Consider the following 26,384-nt stretch of genomic DNA (forward strand, 5'->3'; position numbering starts at 1 on the left):
TTTGTTTTTTTCTTTTTTACCAATTATTAGTTGTTAGTACATCTATATCAATGGCTACATTTTCACCTAGTCTTTTATATAATATTTTAATTTGGATTATTATTATATTTTAAAATACATTTTTACTGGACATGACTGTGGACTGGCCACAGAGTAACCAATAAAGGGCAGGTAGTCATGTGTGTGCATTTTTGGGAATATTTGTATCAAGCCATTGGTTAATTGTTGCATGATCCTATGTTCAATTGTGGTCCTCTATATATCAACACAGCAGTATGTGGCATCATCATAATATCAGTCACTAGATGCACAAAGACTCCACTCCCACGATGCAAACAGAAGGGAATCATTTCAGGAGGAGGCGGCAACATTTGTCAGTCTTTTACTGAGTTTAATTGAGGAGCATGTTCTTTGTTACAGCCTGACAATCATCTCTAGGATTGGCACTGCCTACTTTTGGAAAGCATATAGCACATCTCTAACTGAAATACTGCAAAATACATTTAAGGATACTCACCTATAAGTAGTCAATTCAGAGTCCTTAATTGGAGTCAGAAGTAAATGGAAAACTAAATACTCTACAAAGACTAAATGTTGGACTCTGCACCCAAGGCATCCATCTCTGAGTCAGCTTTCACTCCAGTGTGAAAATGACTTGCTCGTGCTTAACAGAGTGCCAGTTCCCTGATATCACCAGCCTGTCAGCCACGCAGGCACTCTCTTCTGCGCTATGCCAGCCCTTCTTTTACCAAGCAGGTTATCAATCAGTGTACTCAAGAACCAAAGTCTTCGAGGAGCATTCCACAGTAGTGTCCAGCTGCTTCTCCACTTCACTCTCACAGACATGTCAGAGCTGCAGTCCACATGGGGACAGTATGCACACCCGCTTGTAAGATTCAACTCGGGATCCATCCCTTAATACGACAGGACTGAGATATCTGTGTAGTGAGAAAACTTCATTATTAAAGATTCAGGATTCTAAGGGTAGTGGGTAAGAGTAACTGAAACAAAAGGCTTAGAGGGGTAGGTGTATTAGTCTGCATCTGCAAAAACAACAAGCATCTTTACAGTGCCATAGGACTCCTTGGATTTGCAGAAACAAAAGGGTTTCATATAAAAGCAAAATCATAACTTTCTAGAGACAAATTGTAACTATTAGATTAACCTCCTGTCTAATGATGTTAACTCAATGAAAACCTTTTGCAGCACTATCACCCAAGGCTGGTTGTGGTCCCATTTTCATGAACGGGAGTGCACTGCCCTTTCACTTCCTAGACATATGATGATGGTGTGTCTTCTTTGTTCCTCAAGAACTTCAAACTCAACTTGGGCACTGAAAGACAATCAAACTATATTATTTCTGGCTCATACACCACCAGCAGCAAAAGTTAATCAGTATTTGAAGTCTAGTCAACCCATCAGTAGACGGTGCATAATTCACCCTCTTAGAGCTACATGGGCTTTACCAAGCAAAGAGGATAAAAAAGAATTAAAAAAAAACACTACTGGGGGGAGGGGAAGGAACATAACCTCAGTTTACCTGCTTTTAAACTTCTCCATAGTAATGATGAACCTAAGATTGAAAATTTGGATATAATGAAGGGTACATCTACACAGCAGCATTATTTCAGAGTAACTGACGTTACTCTGAAATAACAAAGAGCGTGTCTACACAACAAGCCTTTATCTCAAAATAATGGCAAGCTAGACGACTTTTTATTCCGACTGCTGTAACCCTAATTTTATAAGGAGTAAGGGAAGTTGAAGGAAGAGAGTTCAACTCTTAAAGCAGAGTTAAGCTATTTTGACTTAAGCTACACAATTGATGTAGCTGAAGTTGCGCAGTTTAATTCTATTTCTGCTCCCATAGAAGTGGAGTATAAACATACCCATAAAGAAAATTTCAGATGTACACATAACGATGTTATAAAAAAAAAACATTGAATATTGGCCTACCTGTACTTACTGAAGTCAAAGATAATTTAATATTTATTTAATCAATTTTTTCAATGTTCTTCACTTAAGTTATCTGAGCTTATTGAATCTGAACAAAAGAGCTGAAAAAATCTTAGATCAACAAGCCTGCCATAAGATTTCTCAGAACTTCCTAACTCTGACTATTCAGAGAATACCTAGAACATGTTTCCTTGCAATATGTTTAATAGACTTATAGTTTCAGAATTTCAGAGTCCTATAATGAAAGCTGGACAATTTTTTTTCTGTGAACAGTAATTTTGAAAAAAAACCAAACACATTTTTCTGTCTGTCAAAACTAATGAATTCATGATGAATTCAGTAGACAATCTCAGTTGAAAACCATGAATAGTTTTATACAGTGAAAATGCTGTGTCGATGATATGTTCTGAAATGCATCATTTGGATACTTACCCATATTTATGTTTTGAAAAAAGAAAAATACACCAAAAAAACTTAACAAAAGCAAAAGACACCTTAGTTTTGGATCAAACAGAAAAAATATGAAACAATTATTTTCTTAGCTGTACTAATTACAGTATTGAGCAGTAGTATCATTGTTACCTTACATCCAGAATGATCATTTTTAGTTTTAATCTATACATTTCTAACAATCCTACCTTTAAATCTGAAATGTACATAAAACAAAATACATTTTGGGAGGAAGTTGCTAGTCATTCACCTTTCATTTATAGTATTGGAAAGCAACACATCAGTAGAAATATCTATAAAATACATATTATGTGATACTTTTATTTTTAGAAAACTCTCTGGTAAATAGCATTGAACAGAAGCTTCAAGAGGTAGTTGAGTTAGTCTGTTACAGAAAAAGCAACAAATGGTCTGGTAGCACTGTATAGACTAACAAAACATGTAGATGGTAGCATGAGCTTTCGTGGGCACAATCCACTTCTTCAGCTGACCAGAGTTATGAGTTTGGAATGTGAACACTCAAAATAAATAGGAGAGGGGAAGGGGAGGAAAGATAAAGGAAAGGGGGTAGAAGACAGAGCATCAGTTAGTATCTGGAGAATGGGTACTTAAACTGAAACAGATAAAAATCAAAGTCAATAGTTAGCTTCCCATGTCAGGAAGGATACTACAGAGAGAGCTGTTAGTACCTTCAATGTTTGTTAAATTGGTAGTGTCCCAACCAACTTTCATCACCACTGAGTCCATTATCATGTGAATTGAATTTGTGGATGAACTGTAATTCCAATGTTTCCCTGTGGATCTGGCTTGTAAAGCTGCTTTGTGACAAGACAGCTGCTTGGAGATCTGTCAGAGTGTGATTTGGAAGGCTGAAATGTTCCCCAATAGGTTTCTGTATGTTTCCTTTACGGATATCTGATATGTGTCCAATGATTCTTTCCTGCAGAGACTGTCCAGTTTGTCCAATATGTATAGCAGTGGGGCACTGCTGGCATTTGATGGCAGTCAAATGACCTTTTGATTTTGTGGATTATGTTGTTTGCTCCAGTGATGAATTCACCAGTATAGATATGTGGGCAGAGTTGGCATCTTTTCTGGTTGCAGGTGTGGGTTCCTGGAGGCTTATGATGTGGTTTTGTGGCATGGTTACCAGAAAGAATTCGTTTCCGGGTACGGGGTTATCTGTAAGCAAGAACAGGTTTTTCTCCTAAGGCCTCAGAATGAGGGATTATTTTCCAAGATAGGTTGTAGATTGTGTATAATGCGTTGGAGGGGTCTGAGTTGTAGACTGTAGATAACAAGAGGAATTCTGTTTTCTCTTTTGGGTCTGTCTTGAAGTAGTTCGTGTCTGGGCACCTTTTAGCTCTTTCAATTTGTTTTTTCACTTCTCCAGCTATTTCAGTTTTAGGAATGCTCTGTAAAGATCTAGTAGGCGATTGTCTCTGTCTGTGGGGTTGGAGTAAATTCGGTTGTATCTTAGGGCTTGGAGCTAACAGCTCTCTGTGTAGTATCCTTCCTGACATGGGAAGCTATCTATTGACTTTGATTTTTATCTGCTTTGGTTTAAGTACCCATTCTCCAGATACTTACTGATGCTCTGTCTCCCACCTCCCTCCGATTTTCTTCCCTCCTCCCTTCCTTTCCCCTCTCCTATTTATTTCGAGTGTTCAAATCCCAAACTCATAACTCTGGTCATCTGAAGAAGTGGGCTCTGCCCATGAAAGCTCATGATACCAGCTACATGTTTTGTTAGTCTATAAAGTGCTACCAGACTTTGGTAAATAGCAGTTAGTAATGGACGTACAACAGGCCTTATTTGCAATTTTGTAAAAGAGGTGCTTCCTACACTGGCAAACCTTTGCATCATCATCAAGGGTACTTTCCTCTTGTCCACATTTAAAAAGACCTCTCACTAAAACTGTAGGTAAGGGAACATACATTTCAGGACCATAATATCTCTTTTTTTTTTTTTTCCTACTCGAGGAATACATTGTTGTGTCATATTGCAGCTCAAGTCATTCCTCAAAAATGCCACTTCATTTAGATGAAAGATACCAGTAGTAGGGAAATGTAGACACTTACCAGAGGGAAGAAAGTACTGGAGCTTCAAGAAAAAAAGATATATGAAGCAATGATACTTTTATCTTTTTACTAGTGCAGCAGTCTTACAAAAAGTATAAAGGCTTCATAAATGTCACAGTTCTGTAGTAAATAATCCTAGAGGTTGTGAAGTCATAACTAAATAATAATGATCCTTATTTTTGGCTCTGAGCCTCAAACTCAAATTACTGAGAAAACTATCTTATTTGTATAGATTTACTGTTCCTTCACCCAGACAGAATACAATACTATTTCTGAAGTCAACCAGGGAGTAGTACATTCACCTTACAGACTGTACAGACTGTAAACTGTACAGTCACTATGCTCAATTATGGTCTGTATATTTATGAAAAATGAGGGCAATAGAAAGCAGTTTGCCCTTTGAGAGAACTCTCAGAAAGAAAAATAATGGCAAGCTCCCACTGTTCTGGTCCACCACCTGGACAGCTGTTTCTCTTATAATAAAAATAGTTTTGCACAGATGCCTCCGAATATTTGTCTTGTGTCAAATTCTCAACAGCATCCTACTGTGATAATGAATGTAAACAGGTAAGCACACACTGGGAGAGTCATCATTGTTGCAGTCCTATTTAATTGTACCTTGCTTTCTACTGATCATGGCTGAGGCCTACTGACAGCATAAAAGAGAGGTATCAAGTTTCTAGCTTTGGAGTGACTATATATAGGAGATAATGTATTGTTAATGGGAAGCATGCACAATATGAAATATAAATTACCAGACGTGTTAGCAGACACAACTACAGTCGAGGGTTTCATGCATCTAGTAAAGGGATGGCAATAATTTTAGAAGGGGGGGGCCACTTCACAAATTTTTGAAATAGCCCCAGGCTGCCCTGGAAGGGGCTGGGTCTCAGGCAGAAGGGGCAAGGCCTAGAAACTTCCATGCTTCCTCCAGCCCCAGCTCCTGATTGGCCTGAGGGTGGAGGGAGCCCGGAACCTCTTTGTCCCCTACCTCCCACCCCCAGTGCCTATAGAGAACCGCCAGCTGTTCAGAGTAGCTGGTACTTCCCTCTTGGCACTGTATACCACTGGAGGGAGGAAGAGACTTTGCATGCTTCCCCATCCCCAGGTCTCGATTGGCCTGGAGTGGGAGAGCAGCAGGTGCCACAGGCCAGATCAGCCCACTTGATGGGCTGGATCCAGTCTGCGGAAGCTCTCTTGCCCACCTGAGCTCATGGGTATCATATTGGGTGGAGCACTAAGTGCTCATTAAACATTATATGGAGCAAGACAGGAAACTTTGCACTGAATATGCAAAAAAAAGTCCATGGGTAGTTAATGCAAGTTTCATCATGAAATTAATATCAAATATGAACCTGAAAATCATTTAGGCAAACATTTATATGAACAAAATTTTGTGCCCATGAATGTTAATAAAAAGTCAGTTGAAAAGGGCTGCAAAGATATCAAACTTAAGGTTGATTGCTAACAGAATGTGCACAGAATTTACCCACATCTGATGCTACAAGAGTCCCTGTATGTAACTTCTCTTTCTAGATCCCGCTGTTTCCAACAATCACTTATAGCTAGGTAGAGTGGCATGCAGAAATCAGGTGGAAGCAGTTGTTTAGCCATTTCATGAAGGCCAGTCTCTCCATATTATCAGTGGAGAGACAATTTTATCTATTGGGGATCATCTTACCTGCTGCACTAAAAAAGGATTAAAGCTTGAGGGAGGAGACTTTTCAGCACTGAAGAGTTACAAAAACCCTAGGGCCAACCACAGACACCTCCCCTCCCCCGAGTTGCCATTACAGTGGAATGTGTCTATATTGACACAAAATTTAAGCTCATTAGGACAGAGACTATGTTTCTGTTCTGAATTTGTACAGCCACTAGCACAATGGGATATTTGTCCCTGACTAAGGAATCCTAGACTCATCTGAAGAAGTTGGTAGTGCCCATGAAAGCTCATGATAGTATATATATTGTAATGGATTGACTCACTTTCAGCATGGCTTCTTCCCTCAGGGTGGCTTTTGGGGAAGTAGCTGGCTGCTCTGATATGCCCCCTTTGGGTGTGGTGTTGTCTTCAGGGCACTGCCCTCCGGCAGTGACCACTCAGATCTTGGTCTGCGCTCCCTGGGGTGGGGAGGAAGTCATTGTTCTTCCTCCGCTCCTCCTTCAGGGTCCTCCCTACTCCCTAGGACCCCCAGTTCTTCTCCCACTCTGCCTGCCCGGTTGCCTCCTGCAACCCTGTCTTGCTGACTTATGGCCTGGGGCTTCCCAGCTCGAGTTCCCCCAGCCTACCACAGCTGCCTCCTTTCAAGCTGTGGCTGCCTCCTTGCATCCCAGCCTTTTAGGGCTGCCTCCATGTGAGTCCCGCCCTCCATGACTGCCTCCTTGCAGCCCCTAGAGCCTCAGGCCAGGTAGCCTAGGTTTGCTAAGCCGAAGCTTCTCTCACTGAAGGCAGGTCTCTCCTCCTCTTCCCAGGAGCTGCTCTTATAGTCTTCAGCTGGGCTTCACCCTGACTCCAGGTCTCAACCCCTTAAAGGGCCAGTGCAGGGCAATACCCTGCCTCTGTGTGAGTGTGTGTGTGTGAGGGGGGGGGGTACATCTTCACAGCAGCATTATATCAGAATAACTGACATTCCAAAATAACATTGCGTGTCTATACTGCAAGCCTTTATTTTGAAATAATGCCAAACTGGAGGACTTCTTACTCTGACTCCTATAACCTTCATTTCATGAGGACTAAGGGAAATTGAAGTGTTCTTCCTTCAACTTTCTGCTGTGTAGACAGCACCAAAAGCTGAATTAAGCTATTTTGACTTAAGCTACACAATTGACGTAGCTGAAGTTGCATACTTTAATTTGACTTTAGCCCTGCTGTGTAGACACGCCCTAAGATACTATAAGACCACTCATTTTTAAAAGTTTTTTTCAGGGATCTTAGGCACTATGCTAATACCAATACCACAACAGTATCTTAAAGAGGTCTATTAACATCACTGTGGCCCTAGCTTCAATTGAATCCTCCTTTGGGTGATAAAGCCAAAGTCCGCCAAGGCTATCCTATAGGGGACTTCTTCCCTGCTGCTATGTTTCACTAAGAATGACGGAACTGCCTGGGATTTACATTAAGGCCTAAATAAATGCACTCAACCGCTAGGTAAATTATTCTTTCCTTCCAGAAACGTGCTGATTTATCCATCTCCCTTCCTCAGGAAAGATGAAGGAACACACGGTGGCTACGTCTACACTGGCCCCTTTTCCGGAAGGGGCATGTAAATTTCACTAGTCGTCGTAGGGAAATCCGCGGGGGATTTAAATATCCCCCGCGGCATTTAAATAAAAATGTCCGCCGCTTTTTTCCGGCTTTTAAAAAAGCCGGAAAAGAGCGTCTAGACTGGCCCCGATCCTCCGGAAAAAGTGCCCTTTTCCGGAGGCTCTTATTCTTACTTTGAATATTCTTCAAAGTAAGAATAAGAGCCTCCGGAAAAGGGCACTTTTTCCGGAGGATCGGGGCCAGTCTAGACGCTCTTTTCCGGCTTTTTTAAAAGCCGGAAAAAAGCGGCGGACATTTTTATTTAAATGCCGCGGGGGATATTTAAATCCCCCGCGGATTTCCCTACGACGACTAGTGAAATTTACATGCCCCTTCCGGAAAAGGGGCCAGTGTAGACGTAGCCGGTATGTTTAGAACCAGAGTGAACACATGTAACCACAATAGTGTCCTATCATGTATTTCTCTGGGACTGCAGTTACTTGTCAAGCACATCCAGCATTTTTTCTGCCAGCACTAGATTTCTGTTGTCTACTTTCTTTGTTTCACTACTCAGTCAAAGAGAAAGTAGATGAAGTTTTTATTTCAGAAGCTGGCAAAAACTACTAAAGGAAAGGCTGTACTAGATTTGATTTTGATAGATAAGACAAACTTGATAGTTGAAAGTGAAAGGCAATTTGGGTGAAAGTGATCATGAAATGACAGATTTCATGATTCTAAGGAATGGTAGGATGAGAACAGCAAAATAAAGACATTAGATTTCAAGAAGGTAGCCCTCAGGGAGCTTGTAAGTAAGATCCCATAGGAAGCAAGTCTAAGAGGAAAAATAGTTGTAGGCAGTTTTCAGTTGTTCAGAGACATTATTAAGGGCCAACTATCCCAATGCATAGGAAAGACAGGAGGTGTGGCAAGAGACAATGAATCTAAAAATAAGAAATGAGTCCTACAAAAAAGCAGAAACTAGGTCAAATTACAAAGGAATAATATAAAAACTCAAGTATGTAGTTCAAATGAGGTAGGATCAGAAGCTAAAGTAGGGAAAGAACAATTTAAATTTATGTAGAGAAATTTGATATCTTCAAATTACCAGGGCCTGATGAAATGCAATATTGAATACTCAATAAGCTGACTGAGGAAATATCTGAGCCACTAATGATATCTTTGGAAAGTCCTGGAATACAGGCAAAATTCCAGAGGACTGAAAAGTGCAAATAAAATCTATAAAGTTGGGATTAAGAACAACCCCAGGAATTACAGATCTCTCATTTTAACTGGGAAAGACAATGCAAGGAATTCATTGGCAAACATCTAGATGATGATAAGCAACAGTCAGCATGGATTTGTCAAGAACAAGTCAAGTCAAACCAAACATAGCTACCTTTGACAAGATAACATGCCAGCTGCATAGGGGGAAGTGAAAGAAATGGTGTATCTTCACTTTATTAAAGCTTTTGATACTGTCTGTGTGACCTTCTCATTAACAAACTAGAGAAGTGCAACTAGGTGGAGCTACTATAAGGATGAGTGCAAAACTGCTTGGAAAACCATTCCTAGAAGGTAATCATCAGTAGTTCATAGTTATGTTGGAAAGGCATATCAAGTGAGGTCCCATAGGGAACAGTTTTGAGTCTGGTTCTGTTCAATAACTTCATCAATGATGGCACAGAGAGTATAGTTATAAAGTTTGCACACTGAACCATTCTGGGATGAGTTGCAAGTGCTTTGGAGGATACGATTGAAATACAAAAGGATCTAGAAAAACTGGAGAAATGGACAGAAGTAGATAGGATAAAATTTAGTATAGACAAATGCAAAGTATGCCATTTAGGAAGGACCAATCAGTTACACACATACAAGATGGGAAATGACTACCTAGAAAGGAGTACTGCAAAAAGAAAAAGTGATCTAGGGGGCATAGTGAACCACAAGATTAAAAAAAAAAAACGCAAACACTACTCTGGGATGTATTTGCAGGATTGTGTAAGCAAGACATGAGAATTTATTCTTCTGGTCTACTCTGTGCTGATTAGGCCTCAGCTCAAATATTGTGTCCATTTCTGGGCCCCACATTTCTGGAAATGTGGAAAAATTGGAGATAGCCCAGATAAGAGCAACAAAAATTATTAAAGGTCTAGAAAACATGACCTGTGAGACAAGTTTGAAAAAAAAAACAGGGTTTACTTAGTCTGTGAGGGAAAAAACAGAGGAGAAATAACAGTTTTCAAGTACAAGATTAAAAGGTTATTATAAGCAGGAGGGAGAAAAATTATTGTTCTTAATTTCTGAGGGCTATTACAAGAAGCAATGGGTTTAAATTGCAACAGAGGAGGTTTAGATTAAACTTTAAGAAAAACTTCCTAATTCTCAGCCTAGTTAAGAACTGGAATAAATTTAGGTTGTGGAATCTCCATCATTGATGATTTTCAAGAGTACCTAGATGGTCAGGGATGGTCTAGATAGTATTTGGCCCTGCCATAAGAATAGAGAACTAACAGACATCTTGATGTCCTTTCTAGTTCTATGATTCTATTCTGTAATTCTAAAATCTTAACACACACACCTATTAAAGTGAATAGGAGTTTTCAGTGGGGCCAGGATTTCACTCAGCACGTTTATCCTGTAGGCAAATCAACAGAACGAGTTCTTTGAATACTGTTGTCCCTTCTAATCACAGAGCCCTATAATCAAAAAGCCTCAGGATGCCTAACTGAATCATGAATGGTCATCTGACAGTGTAAATTGTGCCTGTCTTCCTGGCCTTGAGTGAAGCCACAGGACTGGATAACAGCTCATGAAGGTGTGGACAACGTAATTGCATCACGTTACCTTTTCATGATTCACCTGGTGATAAGGAAACTGGTTGAAACAGGCAGAGATATCCAAGAGCATTGTCTGCTTTCACATCACCTATATGTTCTTTGACCAGTAGGTGGAAGCAATGAATGAAACAAATTATACAGGGGCAAAAGCGGGAGAGAGATATTGCCAGACCAGGAGAGAACCAATGCTGTACCCTAGTCTGTTTTAAGGCCTTGCCTCAAGGCAAAGCTGTATTGATTAAACAGAAAATTCACGAGAAACAGCAAAACAAAGCAATTCTTGCCAAACATGAGCTGCCATCCATAGATGTGTGCCTTTGTCTTTCAGTCAAAGGAAGGATGACAATGCCTTTCTTTCAGTCCCCTCTTGGGTCATGTGACAGGAAGATAGCCCTTAACCTTTCCAAGTAGACTGCCCATTCACAATGGGGAAAGAGGTTTCATATACAATCTCTCCCTTTTATTTTTCCCGCTGTCTATTGCCATAAAATGAGACAAAGGAGGCAAGTGAGAAAGCCTTCTATGGTAGCATGCCATATGTTTCTTCTCAAATTTAGGAGGCAATACAGTTGTCCCATCACAGCTGGGAATTTGAGCATATATATTAGAGTAATCTTAGAAACATTTAATCCCTATTACATTCTATTTCTGAACTTGAAAATGCCCTCAGTTCTCATTGTAATCTGTTGGGATAAGTCTACACTTACTCCCTATCTCGAGATAGGGATGCAAATGTAGTGAACTGAAATTGCTAATGAAGCGTGGCATTTAAATTTTAATTAGAATAATTGCATCATTGTATGAGGTTAACAGTTATTTCGAGAGAAGAGTTTTCTCTCGAATAACGCTGCTACACGGGGCGATTTATTTCACAATAATGTGATTGCAAAATGGCGGCCAGACGTGATTGATTATGTATTAGCAATTTCGGTACACTACATTTGCATCCCTATCTCAAGATAGGGAGCAAGTGTAGATGTACCCTTGGAACTGAGGACATTCAGTACTAAGAAGTGCTCAGCATAAAGTAGAACATAGCTTTTAAGCTGCATTGTTTGCATCTTTCTGTTAATCAGTGAAGATGGGGGAGATTTTTGCGCTGATTCAGTTTTAATTTAGCCTCTCTAGCAAATTCATAGGGAGATCTTAATACAAGTCCCTATATTTTTTTCTGAAAATGTTATATTTAAGCCTTCTTCCCTTTTCACTCGTGTGCTACTCAACTCTATTCTGTTATTAATATCTAACTGGCCTTTCTCTTCTCTGCTAATTAAGCCTGAGGGATACACAAGAATACTGTAACAGAGAGCTTCTGTTTGTAGTTAGCTGAGTTACTGAACTACCAAATCTGGCTTCCTCAAGAAAGAAAAAAAAGTAGTTATTAGGAAATTAGAAACACCATTTAAAATACACATTCATAAAAAGCATACAAAAGACTTCTTAAATATGTAAAGTGGGATTTGGGATTAAGTGATTAGTGAAACTCAGAAATATTTAGAAATATTGTGGAAATTGGATTGACATGGAAGATCTGAGAAGATGGGAAAATAGGAATAGTTAACCAGAAAGGAACCTTTACAGTAACTCTAACTTCTTTGTCTCTAGTAGAAGATCAAATGGAAAAAACATCTTGCCATCAAAACCAAAAGAACTAGAAGCAATAAGAAATATGAGTTTAAAGGTAAAAAAAATTCAGACAAATTAGATAATGAAAGCAAGACATTTTTTACCTGAGCTTGTTGAAAAATTTCCATCTGAATTAGTTTCTACAAAAGTGGAATTGTTTGAGGAAATTTCAATTTTAACTGAAATTTTCAATTTTCCATTGGGAAAAATCAAATTGAAGATATCTTCTAAATCCTCAATTTTTGTGTGGATTTTTTTAAACTGGTCTGAAATGTTTTGTTTCACATTAGTTCATTAAAACATTAAAACTGCATTTCTCTATCAGTGCATTGCCTTATGACAGTTATCGTTCAAGTATCATTCTCAAAGAGTAGGTTAATTGAACGATTCCATCTCAAATAATTTTTGGTTGACTTAGCTACATGATGCATCAAGAGAGTCTTGGTGCATCATTAGAGATGTAATCCAGCCAGGGAAACTGGCACATAAGACAGAATGGGGACATCGGAAAGTTTTGTTCATTTTTACCATCTGAGTCAGATGCCACCAGCGGAAGGCTGATTTTCTTTCTTGGTGGTTCAGGTTCTGTAGTTTCTGGATGAGAGAATTCTGCTTTTTTAAGGCTTCTGAAAGCATGATCCAAAACTCACCAGCCTCAGAATTTGGAAGGCACTTTAGTTTCTGAAACCTTAGGTCTAGCTCTGTAGCTGTCTTTAGAAATCACAGTTAGCAAATTAAACAAAACACAAAGAAGGTAGCAATGAAAGTGTTCTTTAAAATAGCAACATGTGATGGGTCATCACTGAGATGACTGTAACATGAAATATGTGGCAGATTATGGGTAAAACAGAGCTGGAGACATATATTTCTCCCCCACAGAGTTGAGTCACAAATTTAATTAATGCATTTTTTTTATCAAGCATCTTGAGCCTGGAAGCATATCCTCTGGAATAGTGGCTGAAGCATGAAAGGGCATACGCAGGGCTTGACAAATGGTGGTGAAAGCCACTCGCCAACCCTGCACTGCACATGCGCAAGAGCCGCATTGTGCATGCGCACACCGCTGGTAAATGGGGTGCGCGACTGAAATCTATCCACCATAGGCGAGTAGATTTCATAGTTTGTCAAGCCCTGGGCATAAGAATGTTTAGCATAGCTAGCATATAAATATCTTGCAATGCCAGTTACAAAAAAATGCCATATGAATGCCTGTTCTTATTTACAATGTCACCAGAAAGTGAGAAGCAAGCAGCATTATCTCCTGAAAGTAATATAAATAAACCTCAAATGGTCTGGTAGAACTTTATAGACTAACAAAACATGTAAATGGTATCATGACCTTTCGTGGGCACAGGCCACATCTTCAGATGACTGGAGTTATGAGTAGGGGATATGAAAACTGGAAATAAATAGGAGAGGGGAAGAGAAAAGAAAGAGGAAGACGGGTGAGTGGGGGGAACAAGGCATCATTACGTATCTGGAGAATGGGTACTTAAACCTAAGCAGATAAAGATCAAAGTCAATAGATAGATTGCTGAGACAGGAAGGATACTGCTCAGAAAGCTGTTCCTTCAGTGGTGGAGTCTCCACCAGCCTATATCTCGATTGAGTCCATTAGCATGTGAGTTGAATTTGTGTATGTACTGTCATTCCAAGTTTTCCCTGTGGATTTGGCTTGAAGAGCTGGCTTGTGTCAAGACCGCCACCTGCAGGTCTGTCAGAGTGGTTAGGCAAGCAGAAATGTTCTCCAATTGGTTTTTGTGTGTTCCTTTTACGTATGTCTGATTTGTGTCCATTGATACTTTCCCTCAGAGACAGTCCAGTTTGTCCAGTATATATAGCAGAGGGGCACTGTTGGCATTTGATGGCATAGATCAAATTACTAGATGACCCTTTGATTTTGTGACTTATGTTGTTTGCTCCAGTGATGAATTCATCAGTGTAGATATGTGGGCAGAGTTGGCATCTTTTCTGGTTGCAGGGCTGAGTTCCTGGAGGCTTATGATGTGGTTGCGGAAGTGAAAAAACAAATTGACAGAGCCAAAAAAACACCCAGACACAAACTACTTCAAGAGAGACCCAAAGGAGAAAATAAAAGAACTCCTCTTGTCACTACCTATAGTCCACAACTCAGACTCCTCCAATGCATTATACACAATCTACAACTCATCTTAGAAAATTATCCTTTACTCTCAGAGGCCTTAAGAGAAAAACCTATTCTTGCTTACAGAAACCCCCCAGCCTGAAACACATTCTTTCTGATAACCATGCCACACAACCACATCATAAGCCTCCAGGAACTCAGCCCTGCAACCAAAAAAGATGCCAAAGACTGAGTGGTTTTGTAGGCTCTAAAGTCTTGCATGTTTTTATTTCTGACTGAAGTAATATAAGAAAAAAAAATCTTAATTTCTGAGTTGCACTCTCTCAATGAAGAGATTGCACAACAATATTTGTATGAGGTGAATTCAAAGATATTACTTCTTTAACCATTGCAATAAATATGTTTGAATTTATATAAATATATCCAAAATATTAATAATCTCCAATTTGTATTTTATTGTTTCAGTGCTATTAAAATTGTGGTTAATTGCTATTAATTTTGTGTTAATTGTGTGAATTACCTGAGATTAAGCAACAACCCTAAAATTATTATTTTTCCATTAAATCATCTTTGAGATTATGGTCTGTCATTAGGATTATTTATGTTTACTGATAAATTCTTCATATTTGAGGCTTGGCTAATAATAACCCTTTCTCGGGCGAATAAGTGACTTCATACTGGCTATTCACATGAGTATGAGTTGTAAATTCAAGCCCTAAATCCTGATTGTGTTCATTTATTTGGAGTTTGTTATTATATTTAGGGCCTGATCCAGTGCTTATTGGCAGTAATGGTAAAACTCCTTTAATATTAATGAATATTGGACAACTCCTTTAATTAGAATAATTTTTCCTTTCTCCAATCCATTTTGAAGGGAGAGGCTGTACATGCTGTAGGTAGCATTGTCTCGGGTTAATATCCATCCTTAAGTTTAGATCTAGTTTCAGATATAGCTGAATTCCAAGTTTCATCTTCATACACAAGCTTTGACTGGCATGATACTAAAAAAAAAAATCTCTCTACCATCTGTTGCTTCTCTGGGACTACCAACATCAGTTCAAGCTGAAAGTAATTATAGACAAAAGAAATGAATTGGGTTTATTTTCCTTAGATTTAATTTTCTAACTTGTACTAAGAGCATCCTGATCCCAGGTATATATTTATTTTTAAAGAAATAAATTGTCTCACAAAATCTTGACCTCAGTTCAAGCCATAATTTTGTTCAATTTTTGTAATTAAATCAGCTGACTAGAAAATAAATTCAGAAAATTGTAAGTTATTCCCAATACCAGAAGATAAGTTTATCTAATTATTATTTCCAGTTATTTCTGGTATACTTAGAAATTAAGTAAATCTATTCCAATTTTATAGATCACCTCCTTTGTAAGACTCATTTATGCAAAAACATCCAACAATCTTTGTTTCTATCCTTAAAAACATGTTATTAAATGACAGCGTAGAAGAAAAAACACATAGAAACACATAGAAAAAAAGACACATTTGCAAGTGTCTTTGGTGGATGGATTTTAAAATTCAATGCCACTTAATTCTTCTGGGAACTTCTAGAAACACCTAAACTACTAAAACAATTTGACACTTCTGTCATATTTTTACATAGATAGAATATAATGTTCACTGAAATACCCTGACAAAAACATCAAGATTTTTATGTAGAGGAGTTTCTATTAATTCATCAGTTAATGAAGAACTCACAGTAGTATTTAAATTAAGATTAGTCAGTCATTACTAAAATAGAAAATATATGAGATCAAAGGAAAGTGTAACTAAATTCTTAGATTTAGTCATGTCCTTATCTTGGATTCCAAGCAGATGAACTGTGATTAGGATAGGGAGTAATAAATTCACAGAATAACTCTCAGTTAATGAAATGCCAGAGTAGGGCTTCATAAACCCATAAAGAAACAGGTTTTGGGTGAATGGATGTTCACAATTAACAGTTTTAGTTTTAAGATATTGCTTCATATTCCAAAAAAGAGTCATTTTTATGGAGGCTTAGATAAATTGTGTGTCCTCGAGGGGTAGAAAAATGAGCTGTACAAATATGGCAACATCATTTATCTATATCTCTACTTCTCCTGAATATAATCAAATCTCAGTATATCCAATGAATGTGGATCAAAGGTGTAAATCTAAGACTAGCATGTTCAAACTTGGATGCCTAAAATTAGGCACCTAAATCCATATTAGATACTGTGGTACAGATCTAGGATTTCCAGGCAGTTTAAATAGCCAATACTGAAAATACTGCTCGCAGCTACAAAGGTGGTGGCTGTGGTTGGAAGGCACAGTTAGAAAAGGGACTGAGTGTGATTGGAAAGCACACTTTGCGTGTGTAAATATATAGTAATATCAGTCTTAAACTAGTCAGCACCCCTCTCTGTAGGTCCATAACATAGAAGCTCAGCCAGGCTCTAAAAATCAGTCCCAAAGCTTCTCCATCATAAGGTTTATCTGAATCAGTGCCTATGCAGCTGCTGAGTGATGTCTAGGGAGAGATGCCCCTGCTATCACATACTTTTAAAAAAGTGTAGTAGATGATTTCCCCAAGAGGCCACCATATCATTGTCTAGGGACTTGGAGTATAGTCACATTGTGATTAGAACTGTGACTGTGGCACACAGAGACATTTCTGAACTAGCTTTGATGTAGCTAGTTCAAGTCACGAGAGCAGTGAAATGGAGGCAGAACAGACAGCCAAGCCTGCCTGGGACCATAGCTGTGTGCTCGAGCTCCTAGCATGTGCTGCTATGGCTTCATTGCTATAGTTAATCATACTAGCTAGATCAAAGCTGGCTCAGGTCAATCTGCTAGTGTGGCAGTCCCATACCAAAATCCTAAGGCCACAATGCTTTCCCACCCAGTCTCAGAGATAGCCTCAGTGCCACTCATCAGCAGATGTTTGACTGTGTGTGTGTTTTCCACCAATCGCACTAGAAACAAAATTGTCCTATGCCAGTTCACAACAGGGAAAAGTTCTCCTTGTGTATGGCCTCTCCTGTAATGCCCATGCAGGAACAGGCAAAGTTTAGCACTAGTCATCAGCCTTCAGGTGCCTGGTCCTGCACTCTGTCACACCTGCCAAATTCCAATAGACTTTGGCAGCAGCTGTATGTATGTAAGGTTACGTGTACCCTGCACCTCTCTTCCACAAAATCCTTGCAAATGAAGTGTAGATTAGCATATTGTCATGCTTCATTTGCATAATTAATTAGGGGCCGATTTTGTGCAAGAGGCTTTTGCGCAAAAAGGAGCTGTGTAGACGGTGCCTTTTTGCGCAAAATGCCCCTCGTGAGCAAGAGCCATTCTTCCTGAAAAAATGAGGAAAAAACGGCTCTTGTGCCAGATGGGGTTTTTGCGCAAAACTGATCCCTAATTAATTATGCCAATGAAGTGCAGCAATATGCTAATCCACACTTCATTTGCATAAGCTTTTGCGGAAGAGATGTGCAGTATAGATGCACAAGGGTGAAACTGGGCCACTAGTATGTGCAATACGGATAAGTGAAGCTTAGCTTTTGTTTTTATTGAGCTCTGATTAAATAAAAGTCTACCATATCAAAATGTTCTTAATGCAGTATTTAAGATTATAATTTTAAAATTAATTTTGCAATGTGGCATGACATCACCACGGGCTTGGCTCTGGTGTCCACAGTTCCAAGCTTAATAGAGTGAAAGTCACCTCTGCTATTTTCTTTAGCTATTGTCTTTAGGAACACAAAGACAAAGGGTGATGATCACACACACTTTCACAAGTACAAAGTCCACTCTATTAGTACCTTTAACACAACTTGTAAAATAATGTTATGATTACCCAAGGATATAGAAATTCTATACAGACCCATGCACATGTTACAAATATATATTCACATCCTCCAAGACAGTACCAGGGTCTGGTGGGTGTCTCAAGGATTGATCAATAGGAGGATGGCTCCTGTTGTCTCAAGGACTGATCAATAGGAAGATGGCTCCTGTTGCAGTGTCCCATAGGGAGTTCAGTTTTCCCCATTCTAGACATCTGCTTTTTATGATGTGATTCTGTTTACATCTACACATGCATTCTGTGCATGTCCCTAAAAGTGTCAAGCTCTTCTCTTATTGGTCTCTGTCCTGTGGAAACTTAAGGAACCCCCAATTTTGTACAGGTTGTGTAACTTGGATCTCATTAGCATTGACAACAAATGGTAATCAGGTTCTGATTTGAAACAGATGTAACATTACAATATTTGTATTGTATGATTTAATATTTGTATGATTTAATATTAATCTTCTGGCTAATTTTGCACAATATTACCTGTTGGTACCTCTTTTTCCCATAATCTTAGAGCACTGGATCATTTTCTGGTCACTTATGTCATAACTTCCTGTATCCAAGGCCTAAAATAGCTAAACTCATAACTTGCAGACTTCAGCCTACCAGCCTTGTGTTCCAGGGTGTCTTATTTGTGTCTAATACTTGGTTCCTCTAAATATTGATTAAGGCTTGCATTTTATAATTCTGAGGGATTTCTGATTTATTCAGTATTTTCGTGTGCTGAAATAGTCATGTTCCATGGTGCCTCTTGTTCAGAATACTAGTCTATTAAATTATAGCTTTGTTTTCCACTGCTTTCTATGGCAGCAGCAGACACCTTAAATCTATCAGAGAAAGCAGACAAGATACTTTACTTTATTCTCATATGAGATTTGGAAAGATGAATACCATCATAAAAGAAACAGAGCTTGTAGCGAAATTCTTGCTACAGAAAAAACACAGTACAATAAAAATGCTGTTATTATAATAAATGGAACAAAATAACTGTGAACAACCAAACCATTTTACAGTCAAACTCAAGACTCTAAAGGGCCGAACTATGGAATTTAGCCATTGGCCCTGAATTCTGAGCAGTGAAATATTACCTAGCCCCTTGATAGCTCAGGGAGCAACTGTGCCTAAAGAAAGTAGGTTATACACCAGAAATTGCTGGTTAACTTTTGTATTTATTTTGTTAAATTATGAAATAATGTTGCAGAAATATGGAGATTTTAATGTAGCTTAAAAATAAAAGAAAATTACAGGATTTATTGTTATCCATTTTATTTCAGAGTACTTTGTGTCCCTACATTTTAGGGTTTCTTTTTTTGGAGATGCAGAAAGGGAAGAAATTCATTTTGATGTAAGTTTTCATTTAATTTTGATTTAATGGAAAAAGCACACACAAATGAAAGGTTTGTCAGAGTGATTATAATTTAACTTTATCCAATACATGTGGCTGTGAGTGCTCCAGCTGTCTCTCACATTCCTGTCCATCAGATTGTCCATGTATTCCCTATCTGAACCTCAATTAAACCTGGTTGTTGCTCACTGCAAGGGAAGCATCTACTACTATTAAAGGGCATAATTGTTCATATTACATTAACTCTAATATTGGTTACCGGCACTTTGTACCTGTGATTTTACCTGCAGTTTTATTTATACTTAGAATATTGCTTTAATAATTTATAAAATAATGCTATGTTTATGTGTTCTCCTGAATTATTTTTATATCTTGTTTAAAAGTCAAGGCTTGTTAAGCCTTGTTTTTTCTCTGATGTTGCTGTCTTTTGCAGTGACGGGCATGATTTTAATTTGTTGCTTTACCATTTTTCATGAGCCGAATAAAGATTTTGTCTAAACCACCATTAGTTTCTCCATATGTTCATCACCACCACTAAGTAAAAACATCACCAGTCTATCACTAAACTCAAGTGAAACCACTGCTATTAATTTGATTTTTAAAGGATAAAAAGTTACCAGATACTTACATGTCCATGCCCACTTTATTTCAATTATAAAACTTAGTCTAGATTTACATTTCAGGCTGCACAACAGAGAAAGAAATCAGAACAGAACTCTTCAAATATTCAAATTGCACTACCTTCCTTATAATGGACAAGAAAGACAGTCTGTTGAAGTGAAATACCCTTGTTTGTGAGTTCATTCACAAATCTATTATCTCAAACTGTACCTTCTGCCAAAGGAGGCCCCTGTGGAAAATAAAAGGTCTACCTTGTAATGCTTAACAAAGGGGCTCCGTGTGATTGAGGCATAAATTTCCATAGTGGATGCACTTTCTTGTTTCACTTATGAGACTGTGAAAGAGTTTATGGAATGCACCTTGATCCCTTCTGGGACAGGAACCTCTGTTGATTTGTAGGCTTCCACAACATAGTCTAATCTACCTAGCAATGTAGAACATGGAAGCTTTGGGTACGTCTAGACTACGTGCCTCTAGACGACAGAGGCATGTAGATTAGGCTACCCGGCATAGGAAAATGAAGCAGCAATTTAAATAATCGCCGCTTCATTTAAATTTAAATGGCTGCCGCGCTGAGCCGATCAGCTGTTTGTCGGCTCAGGGCGGTAGTCTGGATGCTCCGCGGTCGACATCAAAGGCATTTGTTGACCTTCCAGATAAACCTCATCCCAGGAGGCATACCTGGGAGGTCGACAAATGCCTTTGTTGTCGACCACAGAGCATCCAGACTACCCGCTGAGCCAACAAACAGCTGATCGTCTCAGCGCGGCAGCCATTTAAATGAAACGGCGATTATTTAAATCGCTGCTTCATTTTCCTATGCCTGGTAGCCTAATCTACATGCCTCTGTCGCCAGAGGCATGTAGTCTAGACGTACCCAAAAGTCCTCGACTTCTCATGTGGAAGAACAGAAATATGGAATCTGATCTTTTGATGAATTTTGTATGCTCGAGAGAGATTTTCAATGGTCTTATGACAGAAAGATGTGTCATACCTTTTCAGTTGGATGTTGTGGTTTTGGACTGAATAGCCTTGTGGGAATTATGGCAGGAAAAAATTACCTTAAGCTACAACTACACTACAGCAGAAAGTCACTTTAACTATGCAACTCCAGCTATGTCACAAAATAGCTAGAGTCAATATACCTTAAGTCAAGTTACTTTGGATTCTACACCACAGGGGGTTGACAGTAGAAACTCTCCCATCGACTTCCTTTACAATTGTCATCTGGGGTAGAATAACATGTCGATGTGAGAATGATCTGTGGTCAATTCGGGGCGGGGGAGGAAGGGAAGTCTTAACTAGATCTGATAACTGACCATCTCAAAGAGTCAATCCGGACTGTAGTATAAATGTAGCCTCAGGAAGAAAGTATTTTGGTGTCATGAGTGCCATATTGTACAACATGCAATAAGGATCCTGTGCAGATAAAGCTATCAGCGCCAACATTTTTCTAGCAGACACAATAGCTACTAGAGAAACAAGTCTTAATGAATGGACAAAAGGCTGAGAATGAAGTTAAAGTATTCCAGGGAAGGCTAGTGAGGACCATTAAAACAAGTGTATTACCCCATTCTAAGAATAATGGTCTGATCTGATATTCAGACTGTTGTATGGAATCTAGCTACCTGTGCATTGCCTGCTAGATGTTTTATAATCTTTCCTCATGTAGGCAAACTTCATTAGTGTGTTGTGACCCAATGGGATGGGTATATGGAAATATATATCCACTAGACTTATTCCCTCTCTCATGGGATTAAGAAGATGAGATTAATTGGGATGAGCTGAAATGTTAGGCCTAATATCCACCAAACCAATTTCAGTCCATTAGTATTTGAACTCATATATTTTTATTTAATAAGCCCCACTTCAGCATAGTTCTTTGAGGTAGTAGGTTTTTTTTAATGAATTTAACTTGTCTGGGGCGAGGGGGTTGGGAGAGGCGGTTGGTAACTGTTCATAATATGCATTATTCAAAATAATTGTACCTATTTTTCCATGGGTAAATTTCAACTAGGCAAAAAGAGTTATAAGCTATCACAGCCTATTAACTTTCACATTTTTGAGCTTACAGTTAGGATAACAACAAGAGTTCTTTGCAGAACTTGCCAAGCACTCCAGTAGCCTCTAAATAAAGCTCTCACTGGGTTAGGTGGTGCTGCCTTAGGACAAGACAAGGCTGCACTTCCCAGGAGACTGGAGACGGGACTGGAAACATATCTGCTGTTTTGCACCATAGGACTCTAGCACTACATTAACCACTGACACACCAAACCAAAACTGGGGTTTAGTCAGTGCTTTTTTTGTAACAAAAAAAAAATGTGCCAGTACTAGGGTTGCAAATGGTTTTGTCGAGCAAAACAAACAAACAAACAAAAAAACAAAAACCTGGGAGGTCGGGCTGAAATGCAGTCATGGACCTTTTCATTGCAGTATGTCCTGAGTGGGCTTCTGTCCGCGCGAGTGCTCCCAGGGCCAGCTAGGGGCTGTGCTGGAGAAAAGTGGCGAGTGCACCCCAAAAAAGGTGTGTACAGTCAAAAAAAAGCACTGGGTTTAGTAGATGGATAAAGAATACTTGCCTACATAGATTCCAGATAGCAGGTGGGGAACTGAATTAAACTACAGTTACGAGAGTTTTATTTACCATTCATATAGATGGTTACAACATTTGACCAAATTGATCTGTGTTTCCCTTTCCCCCTGAAATGACCAAGTTGATCTGTGTTTCCCTTTCCCCCTGAAATAAAGTTGTCTTTGTGCTTGCAAGTGGAGGAAGTATGGCCTATTAAGAACACTTAGTAATCCCAGTAATTCTGGTTGGTGGCTTGAGCTGGAACTGTTTGTGACTTTTAAGGGGGATCCCTAGTTACTTCAACCTGTCCCATGTTGCTGCTGACACCATCTGGCAAAAGTCTTATACCCAGGACTGTATCCTCTCTCAGGATATGTCTACACTACAGAGTTTTTAAGGAAAAATGGCCATTTTTGCAAAAAAAACTTCACTTACGGCCACACAGCAATCTCGTTCTTTTGAAAAAAAAAAATCAAAAGAACAGAGGGGGTTTTCCAACATTGGTAAAAAACTCTTTCTATGAGGAAGAAGCCTTTTTCTGAAAGAGCTCTTTCAGAAAAAGGTGTGTGGGGACAGGGAAGAGGGAGTTCTTTCAGAAGAAGAAAGAGGAAAAAGCACAGGTGCCCTGGTGGCCACTCCGTTGATAGTAATCACAGCTTACAAGAAAGATAGCATCCATCCACCGTTGACACTATCTTTTGAAGAAGCAGATCGCTTTTTTGATGTGCTTTGGCAGTGTGGACACTCTCTTTTGGAAGAAGTTTTTTTTTTTTTTTGGAAGATCTCTTCCGGAAAAGCTTTTTCTGAAAGAAGCCTGCAGTCTAGACATAGCCTCAGTCTAGCCCTGAAAAAACAACCACTGCAGTTTGGGCTCTTAAGCAAGTCTTTATTTGCCTGCGTCATCTGATAATACTATTTTCTGGCTCTAAAGTAGTTTTTACCCCTCTACCACCTCTCTCCATTTATAGGTTTTGTTCTTGTGGTTAAAAAAAAAGTGCTATGCACAAGACCCTATCATCTTTACTGTGATGACTGAACAAAAAACAAAAAAAAAGGAAAATGAAAATCTTAAAGAAAAAGCCTAAACACAATGAGTTTGTACTAAGATTTATCAGCCTGGCCTGAAGGACCATTTCACACTTTTATGTGCTGCTGCAAGAGATGAAACAGTTTCTTCCTAAATGACCTCTCTGAAGTTGTGACATATTTGAAATGTTCAACAGACCATAGCAGCTCACAAGCGACCTGTTTTCTGCTCTTGAACTGTTCCTGCCAATATTCTGCTGTTGCTAGAGCCACTTGGATGTAATATCACATATACACACGCACAAATCTTAAAAGTTTTAGGGGGAAAACTGCTGGAAACCCCAACCCCAAGAAGTTACATCTAGCGTGTAAATTACATATAAATATTAATAACTAAGAGCAAGCTCCTAGTAAATACTTCTGCAGAGCACTGAGCAACAATCAGGTTGAAGGTGCTTTCAGGAATATCTTTGTAAGAATGAGGTGGTCTATTCTTTTAAGATAATTTTCTCTGCTATGTTCCTTCGGAGTCCTACTTGGGGGAGCAGCTTGAATCTCAGGAGCTGCAGAGAAGCCCCCCTCTGCAGAAACGGTTGAGCAGAAGCACTGACTCATTAAATCCCTTGTTTTTAGCGTCTTTCTTCGTAGCACCACGGATTCTAAAGCGCTCACGGTCTGAGGCAGCATTTCATCATTCTGCCTTGGGAGCTTTCATGCAGAGCAGCTTTATTTATTGTCTATAGGTAGTTAATGTAGCTGAACAATTACACAGTATAATTACTTATCAGCTCACATTGGCAAATATACCTGTGCTCTGGACCAAAAACTAAACTAAACAAAAAAATGCACCAAAAACATCAAAAACAAAGTAGCTGGTTTAAAACCATATCCACAGAACTATATTGCAATTCTGATTGTAAGTTCTTCAGAACAGTGACTTCATTTGCATTTGGAAAATGCCTCCTACACTTTAGGGATGCCACCACCTCAGCGTACATCATAATTGTTATAGCAAACAAATCTAAGAACCTTCCTATGAAATTGTGAGGGAAGCAATACATTCTCCATTTTTATGTTAGAAAAATGCTGTGAGGAATATTTAGTTGTAGTAGGAGAAGAACTTCAGCTTTTGTATAAACCAAATTTTTTGTCTCCAAGCTTACAAGATAGTAATAAGATTGAGGATGGGAAGAGGCATATTACTGACCCTCCGAGGGGCATATTACTGACATTTGGAATCCATTTAATTCTACTTGACATAGTCCATTGCTTTATTAAGTGTCTTGGTCTCTCTCTTCACATCTATGATTCTTACTCTTATTTACAGGCAGTACTGGATTAAACAGAGACCATAATGTGATCAACAACAGTGCTAGCAGTGATTTAAGTTAAGGCCAGGAATCACAATTTTTTTTGTTTTATTTTAAAGTCTGGGGGATAAAAAGCCCAGCAGAACTAAAGAGTCCAGTCTGTGTTCCATGTAGCTTCAAAGAATCCCTTTATACATGTACAGCTTTCTATATGTAAAATTTGTGCCCAACACTAGTTGTATTGGCCAGAACGGGGGTATTAAATATGTGTGTAGGCTCCCTTTTACTATAGGAGCCTCTGACTTTTACTGGGAGGATCCTTTGTGCTGCAGTCTAGCCCTAGAAACTACAACTCTCATGAGCCCTTGAGAAAAAGGAGGGACTGTGGCTCTTCCAGACAGGGAGAGAGAGAGTTGGTGGGCTGCATTTTGGAGAAAGAAGTCAGATTTCTGGTGTGGTGCCTTTTTCCAGTCCAGGAACTTCTGCTAGAAGCTAGAGCCTGCTGTTGAGAGCCTTCTGGGGCTAGGAGCTAGTATGCTGCTTCAGGGGCTGTCGGTGTGATTGTCCCTGGAGGGGAAAGACTTTGACTGTGCCTTTGGCTGAGTAGGGCCTACATAACCCTGCATAGAAGGTACAGTGAGTGCTTGTGGCTGTTTGGAAAAGTGCTGCCTATGACAGAGCACAGAACACAGACTGACTCTAGGTCCAAAAAGAGGCAGAGTGACCAGCCCAGTGAACCAAAGCTGCTGGGATTTGCTGGGGCCTGCTCCAGTAGCAGATGGATTTTTTTAGCTGGTTGCTCAGCTTGGACTGACACACAGAGAACCAGAGGAGTGCACACTCTGGGGTGGGATAAATGGAGGCAGTGTAAATGCCAGTTAGATATATTTCCTTTATTTGTGTACTTTGTTAATTGACTTTATTCACTTTTAACTCTGTTTAACCCTGTTTCTTTAAGTTGTTAAGTAACAGTGTTTTAATTCTAATTTAATCAGTTAGATGTATATTATTTATAATTGTTGTTTTTGGAGTTAGATCCAGATTATTACCGGAATAAGTTTATTCCTTGGGGCTCTCAAAGCCCACCATTAAGTGTGTACAAGGCCAGCCAGATGGAGGCACTGCCATTGTAAACAGCCTCTCTCCAAGTTACGAACAAGTTACAGACCAAACACTTGGCCATAACTCGATCCCTTTGTAACTCGGACCCCATTGAGTTATATGCGACCGCGCTGTTCATAAGCGCAGATCGTGTTTGTAACTCGGGGACCGCCTTTATGACCACTCCATGGGAGCTTTGGTCGTAAGTGTGAATGGACGTAACTCAACTGTTTGCAACTCGGGGAGCAGCTGTATTCCTTTAGGTGTAAAGGACTGCA

The 26,384-nt window shown here is 39.2% G+C and overlaps 1 long non-coding RNA gene across 1 annotated transcript in view; it reads right to left on the reverse strand.

The window, feature by feature from the left end:
* Window positions 1–390: 390 nt before the first annotated feature.
* The window catches only part of LOC142826726 (uncharacterized), a 54,777-nt gene continuing 28,783 nt past the window's right edge, over window positions 391–26,384 (reverse strand). The window contains exon 3 of the long non-coding RNA XR_012900938.2: window positions 391–938. This is a non-coding gene — a long non-coding RNA (uncharacterized LOC142826726). The remainder of the gene's footprint in view (window positions 939–26,384) is intronic.

The sequence above is a fragment of the Pelodiscus sinensis genome, chromosome 2 (assembly GCF_052426305.1).
Source record: "Pelodiscus sinensis isolate ZL-2025 chromosome 2, ASM5242630v1, whole genome shotgun sequence".
Lineage (NCBI taxonomy): Eukaryota > Metazoa > Chordata > Testudines > Trionychidae > Pelodiscus > Pelodiscus sinensis.